Genomic DNA, 19367 nt, shown 5'->3' with positions numbered 1-19367 from the left:
AGTGAGATCTCTGCGATATGGCCGAGAAATGTAATTTTGATGTTAACTCCCAAACCGCTGCGCAGAAGTCAACCAAACTTCACCCAATAGTGTATTGTATCACAATCTAGTAGTTACATTTGAAAATTTTGTTCTATGACATTTTGTTTGAACGCAATCATCAAACTTAATTAAAAAAGTCATTTAAGCCTTTTCACAGTGAGATCTATGCGATATGGCCGAGAAATGTAATTTTGATGTTAACTCCCAAACCGCTGCTCAGAAGTCAACCAAACTTCACCCATTAGTGTATTGTATCACAATCTAGTAGTTACATGTGGAAATTTGGTTATTGGACATTTGATTTGAGCGCAATCCTCAAACTTAGGTCAAAAAAGCCATTTAAGCCTTTTCACAGTGAGATCTATGCGATATGGCCGAGAAATGTAATTTTGATGTTAACTCCCAAACCGCTGCGCAGAAGTCAACCAAACTTCACCCATTAGTGTATTGTATCACAATCTAGTAGTTACATGTGGAAATTTGGTTCTAGGACATTTGATTTGAGCGCAATCCTCAAACTTAGGTCAAAAAAGCCATTTAAGCCTTTTCACAGTGAGATCTATGCGATATGGCCGAGAAATGTAATTTTGATGTTAACTCCCAAACCGCTGCGCAGAAGTCAACCAAACTTCACCCAATAGTGTATTGTATCACATTCTAGTAGTTACATTTGAAAATTTCGTTCTAGGACATTTGGTTTGAGCGCAATCATTAAACTTAGGTCAAAAAAGCCATTTAAGCCTTTTCACAGTGAGATCTATGCGATATGGCCGAGAAATGTAATTTTGATGTTAACTCCCAAACCGCTGCACAGAAGTCAACCAAACTTCACCCAATAGTGTATTGTATCACAATCTAGTAGTTACATTTGAAAATTTTGTTCTAGGAAATTTTGTTTGAGCGCAATCATCAAACTTAATTAAAAAAGTCATTTAAGCCTTTTCACAGTGAGATCTATGCGATATGGCCGAGAAATGTAATTTTGATGTTAACTCCCAAACCGCTGCGCAGAAGTCAACCAAACTTCACCCAATAGTGTATTGTATCACAATCTAGTAGTTACATGTGAAAATTTGGTTCTAGGACATTTGATTTGAGCGCAATCCTCAAACTTAGGTCAAAAAAGCCATTTAAGCCTTTTCACAGTGAGATCTATGCGATATGGCCGAGAAATGTAATTTTGATGTTAACTCCCAAACCGCTGCGCAGAAGTCAACCAAACTTCACCCAATAGTGTATTGTATCACAATCTAGTTACATTTGAAAATTTTGTTCTAGGACATTTGGTTTGAGCGCAATCATTAAACTTAATTAAAAAAGTCATTTAAGCCTTTTCACAGTGAGATCTATGCGATATGGCCGAGAAATGTAATTTTGATGTTAACTCCCAAACCGCTGCGCAGAAGTCAACCAAACTTCACCCATTAGTGTATTGTATCACAATCTAGTAATTACATTTGAAAATTTGGTTATAGGACATTTGATTTGAGCGCAATCATTAAACTTAGGTCAAAAAAGCCATTTAAGCCTTTTCACAGTGAGATCTATGCGATATGGCCGAGAAATGTAATTTTGATGTTAACTCCCAAACCGCTGCGCAGAAGTCAACCAAACTTCACCCAATAGTGTATTGTATCACAATCTAGTAGTTACATTTGAAAATTTTGTTCTATGACATTTTGTTTGAACGCAATCATCAAACTTAATTAAAAAAGTCATTTAAGCCTTTTCACAGTGAGATCTATGCGATATGGCCGAGAAATGTAATTTTGATGTTAACTCCCAAACCGCTGCGCAGAAGTCAACCAAACTTCACCCATTAGTGTATTGTATCACAATCTAGTAGTTACATGTGGAAATTTGGTTATTGGACATTTGATTTGAGCGCAATCCTCAAACTTAGGTCAAAAAAGCCATTTAAGCCTTTTCACAGTGAGATCTATGCGATATGGCCGAGAAATGTAATTTTGATGTTAACTCCCAAACCGCTGCGCAGAAGTCAACCAAACTTCACCCATTAGTGTATTGTATCACAATCTAGTAGTTACATGTGGAAATTTGGTTCTAGGACATTTGATTTGAGCGCAATCCTCAAACCTAGGTCAAAAAAGCCATTTAAGCCTTTTCACAGTGAGATCTATGCGATATGGCCGAGAAATGTAATTTTGATGTTAACTCCCAAACCGCTGCGCAGAAGTCAACCAAACTTCACCCAATAGTGTATTGTATCACATTCTAGTAGTTACATTTGAAAATTTCGTTCTAGGACATTTGGTTTGAGCGCAATCATTAAACTTAGGTCAAAAAAGCCATTTAAGCCTTTTCACAGTGAGATCTATGCGATATGGCCGAGAAATGTAATTTTGATGTTAACTCCCAAACCGCTGCGCAGAAGTCAACCAAACTTCACCCAATAGTGTATTGTATCACAATCTAGTAGTTACATTTGAAAATTTTGTTCTAGGAAATTTTGTTTGAGCGCAATCATCAAACAATTAAAAAAGTCATTTAAGCCTTTTCACAGTGAGATCTATGCGATATGGCCGAGAAATGTAATTTTGATGTTAACTCCCAAACCGCTGCGCAGAAGTCAACCAAACTTCACCCAATAGTGTATTGTATCACATTCTAGTAGTTACATTTGAAATTTGGTTCTAGGACATTTGGTTTGAGCACAATTATTAAACTTAGGTCAAAAAAGCCATTTAAGCCTTTTCACAGTGAGATCTATGAGATTATGGCCGAGAAATGTAATTTTGATGTTAACTCCCAAACCGCTGCGCAGAAGTCAACCAAACTTCACCCAATAGTGTATTGTATCACAATCTAGTAGTTACATTTGAAAATTTTGTTCTAGGACATTTTGTTTGAACGCAATCATCAAACTTAATTAAAAAAGTCATTTAAGCCTTTTCACAGTGAGATCTATGCGATATGGCCGAGAAATGTAATTTTGATGTTAACTCCCAAACCGCTGCGCAGAAGTCAACCAAACTTCACCCATTAGTGTATTGTATCACAATCTAGTAGTTACATGTGGAAATTTGGTTATAGGACATTTGATTTGAGCGCAATCCTCAAACTTAGGTCAAAAAAGCCATTTAAGCCTTTTCACAGTGAGATCTATGCGATATGGCCGAGAAATGTAATTTTGATGTTAACTCCCAAACCGCTGCGCAGAAGTCAACCAAACTTCACCCAATAGTGTATTTTATCACAATCTAGTAGTTACATTTGAAAATTTTGTTCTAGGACATTTTGTTTGAGCGCAATCATCAAACTTAATTAAAAAAGTCATTTAAGCCTTTTCATAGTGAGATCTATGCGATATGGCCGAGAAATGTAATTTTGATGTTAACTCCCAAACCGCTGCGCAGAAGTCAACCAAACTTCACCCATTAGTGTATTGTATCACAATCTAGTAGTTACATGTGGAAATTAGGTTCTAGGACATTTGATTTGAGCGCAATCCTCAAACTTAGGTCAAAAAAGCCATTTAAGCCTTTTCACAGTGAGATCTATGCGATATGGCCGAGAAATGTAATTTTGATGTTAACTCCCAAACCGCTGCGCAGAAATCAACCAAACTTCACCCAATAGTGTATTGTATCACATTCTAGTAGTTACATTTGAAAATTTCGTTCTAGGACATTTGGTTTGAGCGCAATCTTTAAACTTAGGTCAAAAAAGCCATTTAAGCCTTTTCACAGTGAGATCTATGCGATATGGCCGAGAAATGTAATTTTGATGTTAACTCCCAAACCGCTGCGCAGAAGTCAATCAAACTTCACCCAATAGTGTATTGTATCACAATCTAGTAGTTACATTTGAAAATTTTGTTCTAGGACATTTTGTTTGAACGCAATCATCAAACTTAATTAAAAAAGTCATTTAAGCCTTTTCACAGTGAGATCTATGCGATATGGCCGAGAAATGTAATTTTGATGTTAACTCCCAAACCGCTGCGCTGAAGACAACCAAACTTCACCCAATAGTGTATTGTATCACAATCTAGTAGTTACATTTGGAAATTTGGTTCTTGGACATTTGATTTGAGCGCAATCCTCAAACTTAGGTCAAAAAAGCCATTTAAGCCTTTTCACAGTGAGATCTCTGCGATATGGCCGAGAAATGTAATTTTGATGTTAACTCCCAAACCGCTGCGCAGAAGTCAACCAAACTTCACCCAATAGTGTATTGTATCACATTCTAGTAGTTACATTTTAAAATTTGGTTATAGGACATTTGATTTGAGCGCAATCATTAAACTTAGGTCAAAAAAGCCATTTAAGCCTTTTCACAGTGAGATCTATGCGATATGGCCGAGAAATGTAATTTTGATGTTAACTCCCAAACCGCTGCGCAGAAGTCAACCAAACTTCACCCAATAGTGTATTGTATCACAATCTAGTAGTTACATTTGGAAATTTGGTTCTTGGACATTTGATTTGAGCGCAATCCTCAAACTTAGGTCAAAAAAGCCATTTAAGCCTTTTCACAGTGAGATCTATGCGATATGGCCGAGAAATGTAATTTTGATGTTAACTCCCAAACCGCTGCGCAGAAGTCAACCAAACTTCACCCAATAGTGTATTGTTACACAATCTAGTAGTTACATTTGAAAATTTTGTACTAGGACATTTTGTTTGAGCGCAATCATCAAACTTAATTAAAAAAGTCATTTAAGCCTTTTCACAGTGAGATCTATGCGATATGGCCGAGAAATGTAATTTTGATGTTAACTCCCAAACCGCTGCGCAGAAGTCAACCAAACTTCACCCATTAGTGTATTGTATCACAATCTAGTAGTTACATGTGGAAATTTGGTTCTAGGACATTTGATTTGAGCGCAATCATCAAACTTAGGTCAAAAAAGCCATTTAAGCCTTTTCACAGTGAGATCTATGCGATATGGCCGAGAAATGTAATTTTGATGTTAACTCCCAAACCGCTGCGCAGAAGTCAACCAAACTTCACCCAATAGTGTATTGTATCACATTCTAGTAGTTACATTTGAAAATTTGGTTATAGGACATTTGATTTGAGCGCAATCATTAAACTTAGGTCAAAAAAGCCATTTAAGCCTTTTCACAGTGAGATCTATGCGATATGGCCGAGAAATGTAATTTTGATGTTAACTCCCAAACCGCTGCGCAGAAGTCAACCAAACTTCACCCAATAATGTATTTTATCACAATCTAGTAGTTACATTTGGAAATTTAGTTCTAGGACATTTGATTTGAGCGCAATCTTCAAACAATTAAAAAAAGTCATTTAAGCCTTTTCACAGTGAGATCTATGCGATAGTGCCGAGAAATGAAATTTTGATGTTCACTCCCAAACCGCTGCGCAGAAGTCAACCAAACTTCACCCAATAGTGTATTGTATCACATTCTAGTAGTTACATTTGAAAATTTCGTTCTAGGACATTTGGTTTGAGCGCAATCTTTAAACTTAGGTCAAAAAAGCCATTTAAGCCTTTTCACAGTGAGATCTATGCGATATGGCCGAGAAATGTAATTTTGATGTTAACTCCCAAACCGCTGCGCAGAAGTCAATCAAACTTCACCCAATAGTGTATTGTATCACAATCTAGTAGTTACATTTGAAAATTTTGTTCTAGGACATTTTGTTTGAACGCAATCATCAAACTTAATTAAAAAAGTCATTTAAGCCTTTTCACAGTGAGATCTATGCGATATGGCCGAGAAATGTAATTTTGATGTTAACTCCCAAACCGCTGCGCAGAAGTCAACCAAACTTCACCCAATAGTGTATTGTATCACAATCTAGTAGTTACATGTGGAAATTTGGTTCTAGGACATTTGATTTGAGCGCAATCCTCAAACTTAGGTCAAAAAAGCCATTTAAGCCTTTTCACAGTGAGATCTATGCGATATGGCCGAGAAATGTAATTTTGATGTTAACTCCCAAACCGCTGCGCAGAAGTCAACCAAACTTCACCCAATAGTGTATTGTATCACAATCTAGTAGTTACATTTGAAAATTTTGTTCTAGGACATTTTGTTTGAACGCAATCATCAAACTTAATTAAAAAAGTCATTTAAGCCTTTTCACAGTGAGATCTATGCGATATGGCCGAGAAATGTAATTTTGATGTTAACTCCCAAACCGCTGCGCAGAAGTCAACCAAACTTCACCCAATAGTGTATTTTATCACAATCTAGTAGTTACATTTGGAAATTTAGTTCTAGGACATTTGATTTGAGCGCAATCTTCAAACCTAATTAAAAAAAGTCATTTAAGCCTTTTAACAGTGAGATCTATGCGATATGGCCGAGAAATGTAATTTTGATGTTCACTCCCAAACCGCTGCGCAGAAGTCAACCAAACTTCAACCATTAGTGTATTGTATCACAATCTAGTAGTTACATGTGGAAATTTGGTTCTAGGACATTTGATTTGAGCGCAATCCTCAAACTTAGGTCAAAAAAGCCATTTAAGCCTTTTCACAGTGAGATCTATGCGATATGGCCGAGAAATGTAATTTTGATGTTAACTCCCAAACCGCTGCGCAGAAGTCAACCAAACTTCACCCAATAGTGTATTGTATCACAATCTAGTAGTTACATTTGAAAATTTTGTTCTAGGACATTTTGTTTGAGCGCAATCATCAAACTTAATTAAAAAAGTCATTTAAGCCTTTTCACAGTGAGATCAATGCGATATGGCCGAGAAATGTAATTTTGATGTTAACTCCCAAACCGCTGCGCAGAAGTCAACCAAACTTCACCCATTAGTGTATTGTATCACAATCTAGTAGTTACATGTAGAAATTTGGTTCTAGGACATTTGATTTGAGCGCAATCCTCAAACTTAGGTCAAAAAAGCCATTTAAGCCTTTTCACAGTGAGATCTATGCGATATGGCCGAGAAATGTAATTTTGATGTTAACTCCCAAACCGCTGCGCAGAAGTCAATCAAACTTCACCCAAAAGTGTATTGTATCACATTCTGGTAGTTACATTTAAAAATTTCGTTCTAGGACATTTGGTTTGAGCGCAATCATTAAACTTAGGTCAAAAAAGCCATTTAAGCCTTTTCACAGTGAGATCTATGCGATATGGCCGAGAAATGTAATTTTGATGTTAACTCCCAAACCGCTGCGCAGAAGTCAACTAAACTTCACCCAATAGTGTATTGTATCACATTCTAGTAGTTACATTTGAAAATTTCGTTCTAGGACATTTGGTATGAGCGCAATCATTAAACTTAATTAAAAAAGTCATTTAAGCCTTTTCACAGTGAGATCTATGCGATATGGCCGAGAAATGTAATTTTGATGTTAACTCCCAAACCGCTGCGCAGAAGTCAACCAAACTTCACCCAATAGTGTATTGTATCACAATCTAGTAGTTACATGTGGAAATTTGGTTCTAGGACATTTGATTTGAGCGCAATCCTCAAACTTAGGTCAAAAAAGCCATTTAAGCCTTTTCACAGTGAGATCAATGCGATATGGCCGAGAAATGTAATTTTGATGTTAACTCCCAAACCGCTGCGCAGAAGTCAACCAAACTTCACCCATTAGTGTATTGTATCACAATCTAGTAGTTACATTTGAAAATTTTGTTCTAGGACATTTTGTTTGAACGCAATCATCAAACTTAATTAAAAAAGTCATTTAAGCCTTTTCACAGTGAGATCTATGCGATATGGCCGAGAAATGTAATTTTGATGTTAACTCCCAAACCGCTGCGCAGAAGTCAACCAAACTTCACCCAATAGTGTATTGTATCACAATCTAGTAGTTACATGTGGAAATTTGGTTCTAGGACATTTGATTTGAGCGCAATCCTCAAACTTAGGTCAAAAAAGCCATTTAAGCCTTTTCACAGTGAGATCAATGCGATATGGCCGAGAAATGTAATTTTGATGTTAACTCCCAAACCGCTGCGCAGAAGTCAACCAAACTTCACCCAATAGTGTATTGTATCACAATCTAGTAGTTACATTTGAAAATTTTGTTCTAGGACATTTTGTTTGAACGCAATCATCAAACTTAATTAAAAAAGTCATTTAAGCCTTTTCACAGTGAGATCTATGCGATATGGCCGAGAAATGTAATTTTGATGTTAACTCCCAAACCGCTGCGCAGAAGGCAACCAAACTTCATCCAATAGTGTATTGTATCACATTCTAGTAGTTACATTTGAAAATTTCGTTCTAGGACATTTGGTTTGAGCGCAATTATTAAACTTAGGTCAAAAAAGTCATTTAAGCCTTTTCACAGTGAGATCTATGCGATATGGCCGAGAAATGTAATTTTGATGTTAACTCCCAAACCGCTGCGCAGAAGTCAACCAAACTTCACCCAATAGTGTATTTTATCACAATCTAGTAGTTACATTTGGAAATTTAGTTCTAGGACATTTGATTTGAGCGCAATCTTCAAACTTAATTAAAAAAAGTCATTTAAGCCTTTTCACAGTGAGATCTATGCGATATGGCCGAGAAATGTAATTTTGATGTTAACTCCCAAACCGCTGCGCAGAAGTCAATCAAACTTCACCCAAAAGTGTATTGTATCACATTCTGGTAGTTACATTTAAAAATTTCGTTCTAGGACATTTGGTTTGAGCGCAATCATTAAACTTAGGTCAAAAAAGCCATTTAAGCCTTTTCACAGTGAGATCTATGCGATATGGCCGAGAAATGTAATTTTGATGTTAACTCCCAAACCGCTGCGCAGAAGTCAACTAAACTTCACCCAATAGTGTATTGTATCACATTCTAGTAGTTACATTTGAAAATTTCGTTCTAGGACATTTGGTTTGAGCGCAATCATTAAACTTAATTAAAAAAGTCATTTAAGCCTTTTCACAGTGAGATCTATGCGATATGGCCGAGAAATGTAATTTTGATGTTAACTCCCAAACCGCTGCGCAGAAGTCAACCAAACTTCACCCATTAGTGTATTGTATCACAATCTAGTAGTTACATTTGAAAATTTTGTTCTAGGACATTTTGTTTGAACGCAATCATCAAACTTAATTAAAAAAGTCATTTAAGCCTTTTCACAGTGAGATCTATGCGATATGGCCGAGAAATGTAATTTTGATGTTAACTCCCAAACCGCTGCGCAGAAGTCAACCAAACTTCACCCAATAGTGTATTGTATCACAATCTAGTAGTTACATGTGGAAATTTGGTTCTAGGACATTTGATTTGAGCGCAATCCTCAAACTTAGGTCAAAAAAGCCATTTAAGCCTTTTCACAGTGAGATCTATGCGATATGGCCGAGAAATGTAATTTTGATGTTAACTCCCAAACCGCTGCGCAGAAGTCAACCAAACTTCACCCAATAGTGTATTGTATCACAATCTAGTAGTTACATTTGAAAATTTTGTTCTAGGACATTTTGTTTGAACGCAATCATCAAACTTAATTAAAAAAGTCATTTAAGCCTTTTCACAGTGAGATCTATGCGATATGGCCGAGAAATGTAATTTTGATGTTAACTCCCAAACCGCTGCGCAGAAGTCAACCAAACTTCACCCAATAGTGTATTTTATCACAATCTAGTAGTTACATTTGGAAATTTAGTTCTAGGACATTTGATTTGAGCGCAATCTTCAAACTTAATTAAAAAAAGTCATTTAAGCCTTTTCACAGTGAGATCTATGCGATATGGCCGAGAAATGTAATTTTGATGTTCACTCCCAAACCGCTGCGCAGAAGTCAACCAAACTTCAACCATTAGTGTATTGTATCACAATCTAGTAGTTACATGTGGAAATTTGGTTCTAGGACATTTGATTTGAGCGCAATCCTCAAACTTAGGTCAAAAAAGCCATTTAAGCCTTTTCACAGTGAGATCTATGCGATATGGCCGAGAAATGTAATTTTGATGTTAACTCCCAAACCGCTGCGCAGAAGTCAACCAAACTTCACCCAATAGTGTATTGTATCACAATCTAGTAGTTACATTTGAAAATTTTGTTCTATGACATTTTGTTTGAACGCAATCATCAAACTTAATTAAAAAAGTCATTTAAGCCTTTTCACAGTGAGATCTATGCGATATGGCCGAGAAATGTAATTTTGATGTTAACTCCCAAACCGCTGCGCAGAAGGCAACCAAACTTCATCCAATAGTGTATTGTATCACATTCTAGTAGTTACATTTGAAAATTTCGTTCTAGGACATTTGGTTTGAGCGCAATTATTAAACTTAGGTCAAAAAAGTCATTTAAGCCTTTTCACAGTGAGATCTATGCGATATGGCCGAGAAATGTAATTTTGATGTTAACTCCCAAACCGCTGCGCAGAAGTCAACCAAACTTCACCCAATAGTGTATTTTATCACAATCTAGTAGTTACATTTGGAAATTTAGTTCTAGGACATTTGATTTGAGCGCAATCTTCAAACTTAATTAAAAAAAGTCATTTAAGCCTTTTCACAGTGAGATCTATGCGATATGGCCGAGAAATGTAATTTTGATGTTCACTCCCAAACCGCTGCGCAGAAGTCAACCAAACTTCAACCATTAGTGTATTGTATCACAATCTAGTAGTTACATGTGGAAATTTGGTTCTAGGACATTTGATTTGAGCGCAATCCTCAAACTTAGGTCAAAAAAGCCATTTAAGCCTTTTCACAGTGAGATCTATGCGATATGGCCGAGAAATGTAATTTTGATGTTAACTCCCAAACCGCTGCGCAGAAGTCAACCAAACTTCACCCAATAGTGTATTGTAACACAATCTAGTAGTTACATTTGAAAATTTTGTTCTAGGACATTTTGTTTGAGCGCAATCATCAAACTTAATTAAAAAAGTCATTTAAGCCTTTTCACAGTGAGATCTATGCGATATGGCCGAGAAATGTAATTTTGATGTTAACTCCCAAACCGCTACGCAGAAGTCAACCAAACTTCACCCATTAGTGTATTGTATCACAATCTAGTAGTTACATGTGGAAATTTGGTTCTAGGACATTTGATTTGAGCGCAATCCTCAAACTTAGGTCAAAAAAGCCATTTAAGCCTTTTCACAGTGAGATCTCTGCGATATGGCCGAGAAATGTAATTTTGATGTTAACTCCCAAACCGCTGCGCAGAAGTCAACCAAACTTCACCCAATAGTGTATTGTATCACAATCTAGTAGTTACATTTGAAAATTTTGTTCTATGACATTTTGTTTGAACGCAATCATCAAACTTAATTAAAAAAGTCATTTAGGCCTTTTCACAGTGAGATCTATGCGATATGGCCGAGAAATGTAATTTTGATGTTAACTCCCAAACCGCTGCGCAGAAGTCAACCAAACTTCACCCATTAGTGTATTGTATCACAATCTAGTAGTTACATGTGGAAATTTGGTTATTGGACATTTGATTTGAGCGCAATCCTCAAACTTAGGTCAAAAAAGCCATTTAAGCCTTTTCACAGTGAGATCTATGCGATATGGCCGAGAAATGTAATTTTGATGTTAACTCCCAAACCGCTGCGCAGAAGTCAACCAAACTTCACCCATTAGTGTATTGTATCACAATCTAGTAGTTACATGTGGAAATTTGGTTCTAGGACATTTGATTTGAGCGCAATCCTCAAACTTAGGTCAAAAAAGCCATTTAAGCCTTTTCACAGTGAGATCTATGCGATATGGCCGAGAAATGTAATTTTGATGTTAACTCCCAAACCGCTGCGCAGAAGTCAACCAAACTTCACCCAATAGTGTATTGTATCACATTCTAGTAGTTACATTTTAAAATTTGGTTATAGGACATTTGATTTGAGCGCAATCATTAAACTTAGGTCAAAAAAGCCATTTAAGCCTTTTCACAGTGAGATCTATGCGATATGGCCGAGAAATGTAATTTTGATGTTAACTCCCAAACCGCTGCGCAGAAGTCAACCAAACTTCACCCAATAATGTATTTTATCACAATCTAGTAGTTACATTTGGAAATTTAGTTCTAGGACATTTGATTTGAGCGCAATCTTCAAACTTAATTAAAAAAAGTCATTTAAGCCTTTTCACAGTGAGATCTATGCGATATGGCCGAGAAATGTAATTTTGATGTTCACTCCCAAACCGCTGCGAAGAAGTCAACCAAACTTCACCCAATAGTGTATTGTATCACATTCTAGTAGTTACATTTGAAAATTTCGTTCTAGGACATTTGGTTTGAGCGCAATCTTTAAACTTAGGTCAAAAAAGCCATTTAAGCCTTTTCACAGTGAGATCTATGCGATATGGCCGAGAAATGTAATTTTGATGTTAACTCCCAAACCGCTGCGCAGAAGTCAACCAAACTTCACCCAATAATGTATTTTATCACAATCTAGTAGTTACATTTGGAAATTTAGTTCTAGGACATTTGATTTGAGCGCAATCTTCAAACAATTAAAAAAAGTCATTTAAGCCTTTTCACAGTGAGATCTATGCGATAGTGCCGAGAAATGTAATTTTGATGTTCACTCCCAAACCGCTGCGCAGAAGTCAACCAAACTTCACCCAATAGTGTATTGTATCACATTCTAGTAGTTACATTTGAAAATTTCGTTCTAGGACATTTGGTTTGAGCGCAATCTTTAAACTTAGGTCAAAAAAGCCATTTAAGCCTTTTCACAGTGAGATCTATGCGATATGGCCGAGAAATGTAATTTTGATGTTAACTCCCAAACCGCTGCGCAGAAGTCAATCAAACTTCACCCAATAGTGTATTGTATCACAATCTAGTAGTTACATTTGAAAATTTTGTTCTAGGACATTTTGTTTGAACGCAATCATCAAACTTAATTAAAAAAGTCATTTAAGCCTTTTCACAGTGAGATCTATGCGATATGGCCGAGAAATGTAATTTTGATGTTAACTCCCAAACCGCTGCGCAGAAGTCAACCAAACTTCACCCAATAGTGTATTGTATCACAATCTAGTAGTTACATGTGGAAATTTGGTTCTAGGACATTTGATTTGAGCGCAATCCTCAAACTTAGGTCAAAAAAGCCATTTAAGCCTTTTCACAGTGAGATCTATGCGATATGGCCGAGAAATGTAATTTTGATGTTAACTCCCAAACCGCTGCGCAGAAGTCAACCAAACTTCACCCAATAGTGTATTGTATCACAATCTAGTAGTTACATTTGAAAATTTTGTTCTAGGACATTTTGTTTGAACGCAATCATCAAACTTAATTAAAAAAGTCATTTAAGCCTTTTCACAGTGAGATCTATGCGATATGGCCGAGAAATGTAATTTTGATGTTAACTCCCAAACCGCTGCGCAGAAGTCAACCAAACTTCACCCAATAGTGTATTTTATCACAATCTAGTAGTTACATTTGGAAATTTAGTTCTAGGACATTTGATTTGAGCGCAATCTTCAAACCTAATTAAAAAAAGTCATTTAAGCCTTTTAACAGTGAGATCTATGCGATATGGCCGAGAAATGTAATTTTGATGTTCACTCCCAAACCGCTGCGCAGAAGTCAACCAAACTTCAACCATTAGTGTATTGTATCACAATCTAGTAGTTACATGTGGAAATTTGGTTCTAGGACATTTGATTTGAGCGCAATCCTCAAACTTAGGTCAAAAAAGCCATTTAAGCCTTTTCACAGTGAGATCTATGCGATATGGCCGAGAAATGTAATTTTGATGTTAACTCCCAAACCGCTGCGCAGAAGTCAACCAAACTTCACCCAATAGTGTATTGTATCACAATCTAGTAGTTACATTTGAAAATTTTGTTCTAGGACATTTTGTTTGAGCGCAATCATCAAACTTAATTAAAAAAGTCATTTAAGCCTTTTCACAGTGAGATCAATGCGATATGGCCGAGAAATGTAATTTTGATGTTAACTCCCAAACCGCTGCGCAGAAGTCAACCAAACTTCACCCATTAGTGTATTGTATCACAATCTAGTAGTTACATGTAGAAATTTGGTTCTAGGACATTTGATTTGAGCGCAATCCTCAAACTTAGGTCAAAAAAGCCATTTAAGCCTTTTCACAGTGAGATCTATGCGATATGGCCGAGAAATGTAATTTTGATGTTAACTCCCAAACCGCTGCGCAGAAGTCAATCAAACTTCACCCAAAAGTGTATTGTATCACAATCTAGTAGTTACATTTGAAAATTTTGTTCTAGGACATTTTGTTTGAGCGCAATCATCAAACTTAATTAAAAAAGTCATTTAAGCCTTTTCACAGTGAGATCTATGCGATATGGCCGAGAAATGTAATTTTGATGTTAACTCCCAAACCGCTGCGCAGAAGTCAACCAAACTTCACCCAATAGTGTATTGTATCACAATCTAGTAGTTACATGTGGAAATTTGGTTCTAGGACATTTGATTTGAGCGCAATCCTCAAACTTAGGTCAAAAAAGCCATTTAAGCCTTTTCACAGTGAGATCTATGCGATATGGCCGAGAAATGTAATTTTGATGTTAACTCCCAAACCGCTGCGCAGAAGTCAACCAAACTTCACCCAATAGTGTATTGTATCACAATCTAGTAGTTACATTTGAAAATTTTGTTCTAGGACATTTTGTTTGAACGCAATCATCAAACTTAATTAAAAAAGTCATTTAAGCCTTTTCACAGTGAGATCTATGCGATATGGCCGAGAAATGTAATTTTGATGTTAACTCCCAAACCGCTGCGCAGAAGTCAACCAAACTTCACCCAATAGTGTATTTTATCACAATCTAGTAGTTACATTTGGAAATTTAGTTCTAGGACATTTGATTTGAGCGCAATCTTCAAACCTAATTAAAAAAAGTCATTTAAGCCTTTTAACAGTGAGATCTATGCGATATGGCCGAGAAATGTAATTTTGATGTTCACTCCCAAACCGCTGCGCAGAAGTCAACCAAACTTCAACCATTAGTGTATTGTATCACAATCTAGTAGTTACATGTGGAAATTTGGTTCTAGGACATTTGATTTGAGCGCAATCCTCAAACTTAGGTCAAAAAAGCCATTTAAGCCTTTTCACAGTGAGATCTATGCGATATGGCCGAGAAATGTAATTTTGATGTTAACTCCCAAACCGCTGCGCAGAAGTCAACCAAACTTCACCCAATAGTGTATTGTATCACAATCTAGTAGTTACATTTGAAAATTTTGTTCTAGGACATTTTGTTTGAGCGCAATCATCAAACTTAATTAAAAAAGTCATTTAAGCCTTTTCACAGTGAGATCAATGCGATATGGCCGAGAAATGTAATTTTGATGTTAACTCCCAAACCGCTGCGCAGAAGTCAACCAAACTTCACCCATTAGTGTATTGTATCACAATCTAGTAGTTACATGTAGAAATTTGGTTCTAGGACATTTGATTTGAGCGCAATCCTCAAACTTAGGTCAAAAAAGCCATTTAAGCCTTTTCACAGTGAGATCTATGCGATATGGCCGAGAAATGTAATTTTGATGTTAACTCCCAAACCGCTGCGCAGAAGTCAATCAAACTTCACCCAAAAGTGTATTGTATCACATTCTGGTAGTTACATTTAAAAATTTCGTTCTAGGACATTTGGTTTGAGCGCAATCATTAAACTTAGGTCAAAAAAGCCATTTAAGCCTTTTCACAGTGAGATCTATGCGATATGGCCGAGAAATGTAATTTTGATGTTAACTCCCAAACCGCTGCGCAGAAGTCAACTAAACTTCACCCAATAGTGTATTGTATCACATTCTAGTAGTTACATTTGAAAATTTCGTTCTAGGACATTTGGTTTGAGCGCAATCATTAAACTTAATTAAAAAAGTCATTTAAGCCTTTTCACAGTGAGATCTATGCGATATGGCCGAGAAATGTAATTTTGATGTTAACTCCCAAACCGCTGCGCAGAAGTCAACCAAACTTCACCCAATAGTGTATTGTATCACAATCTAGTAGTTACATGTGGAAATTTGGTTCTAGGACATTTGATTTGAGCGCAATCCTCAAACTTAGGTCAAAAAAGCCATTTAAGCCTTTTCACAGTGAGATCAATGCGATATGGCCGAGAAATGTAATTTTGATGTTAACTCCCAAACCGCTGCGCAGAAGTCAACCAAACTTCACCCATTAGTGTATTGTATCACAATCTAGTAGTTACATTTGAAAATTTTGTTCTAGGACATTTTGTTTGAACGCAATCATCAAACTTAATTAAAAAAGTCATTTAAGCCTTTTCACAGTGAGATCTATGCGATATGGCCGAGAAATGTAATTTTGATGTTAACTCCCAAACCGCTGCGCAGAAGTCAACCAAACTTCACCCAATAGTGTATTGTATCACAATCTAGTAGTTACATGTGGAAATTTGGTTCTAGGACATTTGATTTGAGCGCAATCCTCAAACTTAGGTCAAAAAAGCCATTTAAGCCTTTTCACAGTGAGATCAATGCGATATGGCCGAGAAATGTAATTTTGATGTTAACTCCCAAACCGCTGCGCAGAAGTCAACCAAACTTCACCCAATAGTGTATTGTATCACAATCTAGTAGTTACATTTGAAAATTTTGTTCTAGGACATTTTGTTTGAACGCAATCATCAAACTTAATTAAAAAAGTCATTTAAGCCTTTTCACAGTGAGATCTATGCGATATGGCCGAGAAATGTAATTTTGATGTTAACTCCCAAACCGCTGCGCAGAAGGCAACCAAACTTCATCCAATAGTGTATTGTATCACATTCTAGTAGTTACATTTGAAAATTTCGTTCTAGGACATTTGGTTTGAGCGCAATTATTAAACTTAGGTCAAAAAAGTCATTTAAGCCTTTTCACAGTGAGATCTATGCGATATGGCCGAGAAATGTAATTTTGATGTTAACTCCCAAACCGCTGCGCAGAAGTCAACCAAACTTCACCCAATAGTGTATTTTATCACAATCTAGTAGTTACATTTGGAAATTTAGTTCTAGGACATTTGATTTGAGCGCAATCTTCAAACTTAATTAAAAAAAGTCATTTAAGCCTTTTCACAGTGAGATCTATGCGATATGGCCGAGAAATGTAATTTTGATGTTAACTCCCAAACCGCTGCGCAGAAGTCAATCAAACTTCACCCAAAAGTGTATTGTATCACATTCTGGTAGTTACATTTAAAAATTTCGTTCTAGGACATTTGGTTTGAGCGCAATCATTAAACTTAGGTCAAAAAAGCCATTTAAGCCTTTTCACAGTGAGATCTATGCGATATGGCCGAGAAATGTAATTTTGATGTTAACTCCCAAACCGCTGCGCAGAAGTCAACTAAACTTCACCCAATAGTGTATTGTATCACATTCTAGTAGTTACATTTGAAAATTTCGTTCTAGGACATTTGGTTTGAGCGCAATCATTAAACTTAATTAAAAAAGTCATTTAAGCCTTTTCACAGTGAGATCTATGCGATATGGCCGAGAAATGTAATTTTGATGTTAACTCCCAAACCGCTGCGCAGAAGTCAACCAAACTTCACCCATTAGTGTATTGTATCACAATCTAGTAGTTACATTTGAAAATTTTGTTCTAGGACATTTTGTTTGAACGCAATCATCAAACTTAATTAAAAAAGTCATTTAAGCCTTTTCACAGTGAGATCTATGCGATATGGCCGAGAAATGTAATTTTGATGTTAACTCCCAAACCGCTGCGCAGAAGTCAACCAAACTTCACCCAATAGTGTATTGTATCACAATCTAGTAGTTACATGTGGAAATTTGGTTCTAGGACATTTGATTTGAGCGCAATCCTCAAACTTAGGTCAAAAAAGCCATTTAAGCCTTTTCACAGTGAGATCTATGCGATATGGCCGAGAAATGTAATTTTGATGTTAACTCCCAAACCGCTGCGCAGAAGTCAACCAAACTTCACCCAATAGTGTATTGTATCACAATCTAGTAGTTACATTTGAAAATTTTGTTCTAGGACATTTTGTTTGAACGCAATCATCAAACTTAATTAAAAAAGTCATTTAAGCCTTTTCACAGTGAGATCTATGCGATATGGCCGAGAAATGTAATTTTGATGTTAACTCCCAAACCGCTGCGCAGAAGTCAACCAAACTTCACCCAATAGTGTATTTTATCACAATCTAGTAGTTACATTTGGAAATTTAGTTCTAGGACATTTGATTTGAGCGCAATCTTCAAACTTAATTAAAAAAAGTCATTTAAGCCTTTTCACAGTGAGATCTATGCGATATGGCCGAGAAATGTAATTTTGATGTTCACTCCCAAACCGCTGCGCAGAAGTCAACCAAACTTCAACCATTAGTGTATTGTATCACAATCTAGTAGTTACATGTGGAAATTTGGTTCTAGGACATTTGATTTGAGCGCAATCCTCAAACTTAGGTCAAAAAAGCCATTTAAGCCTTTTCACAGTGAGATCTATGCGATATGGCCGAGAAATGTAATTTTGATGTTAACTCCCAAACCGCTGCGCAGAAGTCAACCAAACTTCACCCAATAGTGTATTGTATCACAATCTAGTAGTTACATTTGAAAATTTTGTTCTATGACATTTTGTTTGAACGCAATCATCAAACTTAATTAAAAAAGTCATTTAAGCCTTTTCACAGTGAGATCTATGCGATATGGCCGAGAAATGTAATTTTGATGTTAACTCCCAAACCGCTGCGCAGAAGGCAACCAAACTTCATCCAATAGTGTATTGTATCACATTCTAGTAGTTACATTTGAAAATTTCGTTCTAGGACATTTGGTTTGAGCGCAATTATTAAACTTAGGTCAAAAAAGTCATTTAAGCCTTTTCACAGTGAGATCTATGCGATATGGCCGAGAAATGTAATTTTGATGTTAACTCCCAAACCGCTGCGCAGAAGTCAACCAAACTTCACCCAATAGTGTATTTTATCACAATCTAGTAGTTACATTTGGAAATTTAGTTCTAGGACATTTGATTTGAGCGCAATCTTCAAACTTAATTAAAAAAAGTCATTTAAGCCTTTTCACAGTGAGATCTATGCGATATGGCCGAGAAATGTAATTTTGATGTTCACTCCCAAACCGCTGCGCAGAAGTCAACCAAACTTCAACCATTAGTGTATTGTATCACAATCTAGTAGTTACATGTGGAAATTTGGTTCTAGGACATTTGATTTGAGCGCAATCCTCAAACTTAGGTCAAAAAAGCCATTTAAGCCTTTTCACAGTGAGATCTATGCGATATGGCCGAGAAATGTAATTTTGATGTTAACTCCCAAACCGCTGCGCAGAAGTCAACCAAACTTCACCCAATAGTGTATTGTAACACAATCTAGTAGTTACATTTGAAAATTTTGTTCTAGGACATTTTGTTTGAGCGCAATCATCAAACTTAATTAAAAAAGTCATTTAAGCCTTTTCACAGTGAGA

Source organism: Corythoichthys intestinalis, chromosome 13 (assembly GCF_030265065.1).
Source record: "Corythoichthys intestinalis isolate RoL2023-P3 chromosome 13, ASM3026506v1, whole genome shotgun sequence".
NCBI lineage: Eukaryota > Metazoa > Chordata > Actinopteri > Syngnathiformes > Syngnathidae > Corythoichthys > Corythoichthys intestinalis.
The sequence above is the reverse complement of the archived record's forward strand: the minus strand, read 5'-3'. Positions refer to the sequence as shown.